The sequence below is a fragment of the Pinus tabuliformis genome, chromosome 9, assembly GCF_031772625.1.
Source record: "Pinus tabuliformis cultivar Carrire ecotype Pingquan chromosome 9, CPIR1, whole genome shotgun sequence".
Lineage (NCBI taxonomy): Eukaryota > Viridiplantae > Streptophyta > Pinopsida > Pinales > Pinaceae > Pinus > Pinus tabuliformis.
The window spans coordinates 1,707,003,201-1,707,008,845 of record NC_142307.1 but is presented as its reverse complement, the minus strand read 5'-3'; the positions used below and the strand labels follow the sequence as shown (position 1 = coordinate 1,707,008,845).

At 34.0% G+C, this 5,645-nt stretch overlaps 1 pseudogene across 1 annotated transcript; it reads right to left on the bottom strand.

Annotated features, from left to right (window-relative positions):
• Positions 1-287: 287 nt before the first annotated feature.
• On the bottom strand, positions 288-1,438 carry LOC149155478 (uncharacterized; annotated as a pseudogene). Its single transcript, XR_016263363.1, has 3 exons — positions 1,277-1,438; positions 982-1,185; positions 288-888 (listed from the first exon to the last, which is right to left on the bottom strand). The product of XR_016263363.1 is annotated as an uncharacterized LOC149155478 (transcript).
• Between the last annotated feature and the right edge of the window lie 4,207 nt (positions 1,439-5,645).

Sequence of the window (5,645 nt, the reverse complement as noted above, 5' to 3'; positions counted from 1 at the left end):
AAAAGAGATTAAATAAATTGCTTGATAAATTTTACGAAAATTAGGATTCACATGGTTGCCAGAGAGATTTAGAGATGTCGCAAGCTGAAAGTCTTGTACATTATAATTTCACTAATCTCTTTAACTTGGATCGTGGAGACACTGAAGCAGAAACAAAGCATGCCAGAAACATCACTACTCTCTTTAAGTTGGAATATGTAGAGAAAACGAGAAAACAAAGTCAGCCAGAAACATTAATTCAAACCATGCCGATCGACCTTTGGAAAAAGGTGAATCAGATACACATCAATTCAGAGCATGCCGACCTTTAAGAAAAGCGGAATTTTAACAGTCGGTCGTGATGAGGAGGGTCTCCCCATGCCGCCTCGAACTGCCGAACGAAGTCATCGCTTAGCAGACCTTCCTCATTCACCACAGCCGACCATGTTCTGAAGAAACTCAGGTACTCTTGCAGGGTCCTCGTCTCTTCGATCTCCAATTCAATGACGGACGCTCCTCCCGCGGCGGGATGAGAAGGGAAAGGAAAGGGGAGAGTCCTGTACTCTTCGAATGCCCATCTCCCGCACGGGTCGAAAAAGGGCAGAGTACGCTCAAAGAACCGCTCGAACACTTCGTCCACCGCCGGACTGACGGACGGTTTTGTGTACACCCACACGGCAATCACTCCCCCGGGCTTCCTCAGAACACGCTTTACTTGCGCGTAAAATGTGTTCAGATCGAACCAGTGGACTGCGGCGGCCACCGTCACGAGATCCACCGAACTTTCAGGGCCGACAATCGAATCAAGGGCGTCGTGAGGACGTACCTTATGTTGGGCCTCCTCTCCGCGTGCTGCAGCTGCTCCTTGCTTATGTCTGTGGCTATTACCCGCTCGTAATATTCGCTAATCTGCAGCCAAAAAAAGAAAAAATTAATTATAAACAGCCGCGATGAGACCCATCTCAACTGGGTTTCGTTATGCATGTGAAAGCAGAAACTGACTTGAAGAGCAGCTTGTCCATTCCCTGTGCCGACGTCCCACGCAAGTTGGTGTTTGGACGTGAGAGAGGAGAGCAACGAGAAAAGCCGAGGCGGATACCGAGGCCTCGCGTTCACATAATCCTTGGCCACGTTCCCGAACACAAACGCTCTTTCTGTTGCCATTCTTTCGGGAAAATAAGAAGAAGAGCAGAAGCAAATTCTCAACTGCAAGAGCCAAAAAAAAATTAATTATAAACAGCCGAGATGAGACCCATCTCAACTGGGTTTCGTTATGCATGTGAAGACAGAGACTGACTTGAAGAGCAGCTTGTCCATTCCTTGTGCCGACGTCCCACGCAAGTTGGTGTTTGGGCGTGAGAGCGGAGAGCAACGAGAAAAGCCGAGGCGGATACCGAGGTCTGGCAGTCACATAATCCTTGGCCACGCTCCCGAACACAAACGCTCTTTCTGTTGCCATTCTTTCGGGAAAATAATAAGAAGAGTAGAAGCAAATTCTCAAATTTATTCCGGAAAACTAACTCCAATCCCAAAGATTAACCCGGTGTAGAGTCGGGTCATCCGATACCAAAGTAAAAGGTTGATTTTGTCGTCGCCGTTAAATATATTTTTCCAGATCAATAAATTTGCAAAATTTAAGACAAACAAGTTTTTCCATTAAATTAAGTACATTGTTAAGGGATTATTAAAGTTTAAGGGGTGGTTTATAATGATAATGATAATGATAGCGGTTAACGTTCACTGAGACCAAAATGGTCTATCGGACCTATACTCCTTTTAGTTTTTAATTGTCTGGCTCCTCGTTTTCCTTGGCGAGATTGATGTTGTAGATTTTTTTTTTTCTTTACAATCTTCCAACTTCCTTCATCTTGCATCTCTTCTTTTTCTTGCGACATTGGTGTCTTAGCTTCACGATCTATTGTGTTCGTCCTTTTGAAGATAGTTGGAGAAGAAGTTTGGTCTAGGAGATCTGCTTTGCTGTTAAATGAAGATTTATTTTGTGCGATATTCGAATCCTCATAACTGTTGATGCTTGAGAGGACGGGGCTTTCTCCATGCTTGCCTTGAGAGTTGTTTCTTTCTTGCCCGATTTTTTGTGATTCAGAGTTTTCTTTAGAGAATTCTTCTTTGATGACAGTGTAGTGTTCTTTTTGTGCTCCTTCCCACCATGTAGATTTGTGGTGGTTTTTTCTAGCAGAATTTTTCTGTGAGGCTTTTAGGCAATTTTTCGCTAGATGGTCTGTCTCAAAGCAGGATCGACATCTGAAAAGGACAATTTCATAATCAAGTTTCTGGTTTCACACATAGTCTTTACTTGTTAGGTTTATTTAAGATATTTTATATAATGAGGTATAATGACGTGTTTTGAAAGGATTATTATATATTTTTGGTGATTTTTTTTATATGGTGGGAAAATTTATCATAATTCAATTGTCAAATTAATATTGAGAAGAGTTATTTTTTGCTGCCAATGGCGAATGCACGGTGACTCATCACTGTGATTCAAGGAAAACCTCTCCACCTATAATAACCTTAGTGGTCCATAACGGGGCAAGCTTTCACTCTTGCCAGATACCTTTGGGTCTTCAGAGTTTTAACATATTGTTATGTCATGAAGAATTATTCAAACTTTTTTATATGTTGAGAAAATTGTGTAAGAGTTTTAACATATTGTTATGTCATAAAGAAATATTCAAACATTTTTATTATGTTGAGAGGTGCTCTCCAGTTAAGTGTGGAACTGTCCTTTCCTATTATATCATGTAAACATTTTCACTCATTCAAATTACACAAAAATAAAAATAACAATAACAATAAAAATAATTATAATTATTTGTTAAAACATTTTCTCTAATTGAAATTACATAAAAATTACATAATTTGATTTCTTTAGACTCTAGGTATATCTGGAATTCACATGGATCTAGAATGGTTTATAATTAGTTTTGTTGAAAAAAACATTATAATGCATTGTAACTATTGAAAGTTTTTTAAAGTAAGTTTTTTCTCCTCCTAAAATTTGTTTAATAATATTATATTTATGTGTGATTTATCACCATCACTATGTTTCTTCAATTTATACACATTTTTCTCACTCTTTAAATTATATACATTTTTTCACTATATTTATTTAATTTATGCACAAGTTATTTTATTTTATTAATGTAAATAATTTATTTATATATTTTTACTTTCTTTTAATTTTTTTTACATAATTTAAACAAAACTTTTATTATATTATTCTACTTCGTAATACTTATGTTACAACCAAACTTATATTTATAATTGTAAAAATTATTTTTTATATCTATATATATAACAACTATATCATATAATATAATATTATTTAATTTTAATTTAATTCTCTTAATTTATCATATTTAAAAATTTAAATGAACATTTTCAACCAACAAATATGGTTGGTGACATGATCCAACTTCATTATTTGTATCAAACGATAACTTATTTGTATAAATAGTAACTTAACTTTTAAAAAGATGATCTCAACCCCACATAAGAACTTGAAAAATAAAAATACACTATGACAATAAAAAGTACACTTCAAAATGTTTTATAATAGAATGAAACAATTACTTGAAGCCGTGTTTAATAATGGAATGCAACAATTATTTGAAGTGACTACTCGTGGCATGTTTCGAAATATCCATTTCAAACTTGAATGTTTATATATGTCATCTTTTGAATTATTTTTGGTGGTGTCTCATTGAATCTAAGTGCATTATCCTCTGTTTTATGTTCTTAAATTCCTTAGTTTTATGGGATAAAGTTATAGAGTTACTTGTTTGGGTTATTTAAGAAGTATACAGCAAAGTCAACAAATTTTGTGATGTGACTACTAAATATGTCAGTACACACTTTACAAATTTAGATTGACCATTCAACCAATTAAGTGAAAGGGTAAACTTTTTTCCAGACGAAGAGAAAGCATAAGCTATAAAAGGATAAAATTGTATATATAATCAATGATATCCATGAAAATTCATAATCACTATGGTAGTTCTTTGGTAAAGGTCACTTTAAATCTCTTTTTCTTAAATTTATCTCCATATAATATAATTATTATAAATTATCTTTTCCAAATTTTAGTAATATATAAATTAAAAGATCAAAATACAATTTCAACATCTTAATCATTTTCCTCAAATTTATAGTAAGGATATTACTTACATAAAATTCTATTAACAACAATTTCATCACACTTTAATGTGTCTTAGATGATGTTTTCCAAATTTAATGATAATAATTTCAAGATAATTTTATTTAAATATATTATTTTTTATAATTAATTTTACATTTTATGAAGATGTAATGATGATGAATAATTTTTAATATCTAATAGTAAATTGTTAAGAAATTGATATTTTGTGTATTATATGTTTTTTAAATTAATATAATAATGGTTTGTATATAGAGTGTTAAGCGTTGATGTTGATGTTAGATTTTCTTAAAATCTAGTAAAGTGATTTGCAATTTTAAAGTATAAAAATTTGGAAATATAAATAATTGATATGCTAGAACTTTAAATCAGAAATACACTGAGTTTTCTCACTTAATATGCACAACATAAAAATAAATCAGAAGACAAATACATCAACACATAGAACATAAGATATAGCCAGGAAACCCCAACTCTAGGGAAAACTTGCAAAATTGTGTGTCTTTTATTATTCTTCGTGAACAAATATTTTTTTTATGAGAATTAGGACAAAAGAGGAACTCCCTTTCATCACAAGAACAATTGATCAATCCTCCAAGATGAATCGACCCCTTACATGTGCACTAGATATGCAAAATCCCCACACATATTAGATAAATTGCGCACACGTTAGGGCACAAAACCTCTCTATTGTGTGCATTTGTGAATGCTATGATTGTGTTGGGGTTGTAAGAGATCAGCCCTCACTTGATTTCTTCTATTATCTTGTATCATTGCGATATTTTGAAACCCTCATCTCTTCCTTCGTTGATCTGAGACACTTTGCTCGTGCTCAGAGGTTAATTGCAAATCAGATCACAATAGCTTATTGGCATGGCATGGAATAATTAAGCATAGATTCAAAGCCAGCATGAAAGTTATAAGTTAAAAATGAGTTCATTAACATATGCCCACATGAAAGCACACATACAAACGTGATCGAAATACAAGAAAGCCAATAAACCATCATAAAGATGCATGAGAATCCATAATGAAAGCAAATTACTTCTTATTAATGTTACTGAAAATGCAAGTACATGTCCTGCAATCCATCAAATCCAAATAGTGGAACATGGGTTGCTCATATCATTATCCAATGCAAAAACCCTAACCTCACCACCACTCACCCTACAAGCATCCAAGAGTCAGATGCTTTTAGCTTTTCAAGCACAAATCAACCTCTAATGCTAGTCCTAGCTCAAGTGCTAAATTCCCTTACAAATTAGGTATGAGTGTATAATTATAGAAATGAAGTGAGTGTTCACCTATTGTGACCTTTCATCTACCCTCATGACCCTTGAGTTTCCTCACAACTCTTTCATCTCTAATGATTATTACATGCTCAAATCAATCTCAACATAGCTATTGATATTATGACGAGAAATATTCACATTATGGCAATAAATGAATTATGAGGAGAATGCAGAGGTTTCTCAAAACCCTAGAATGC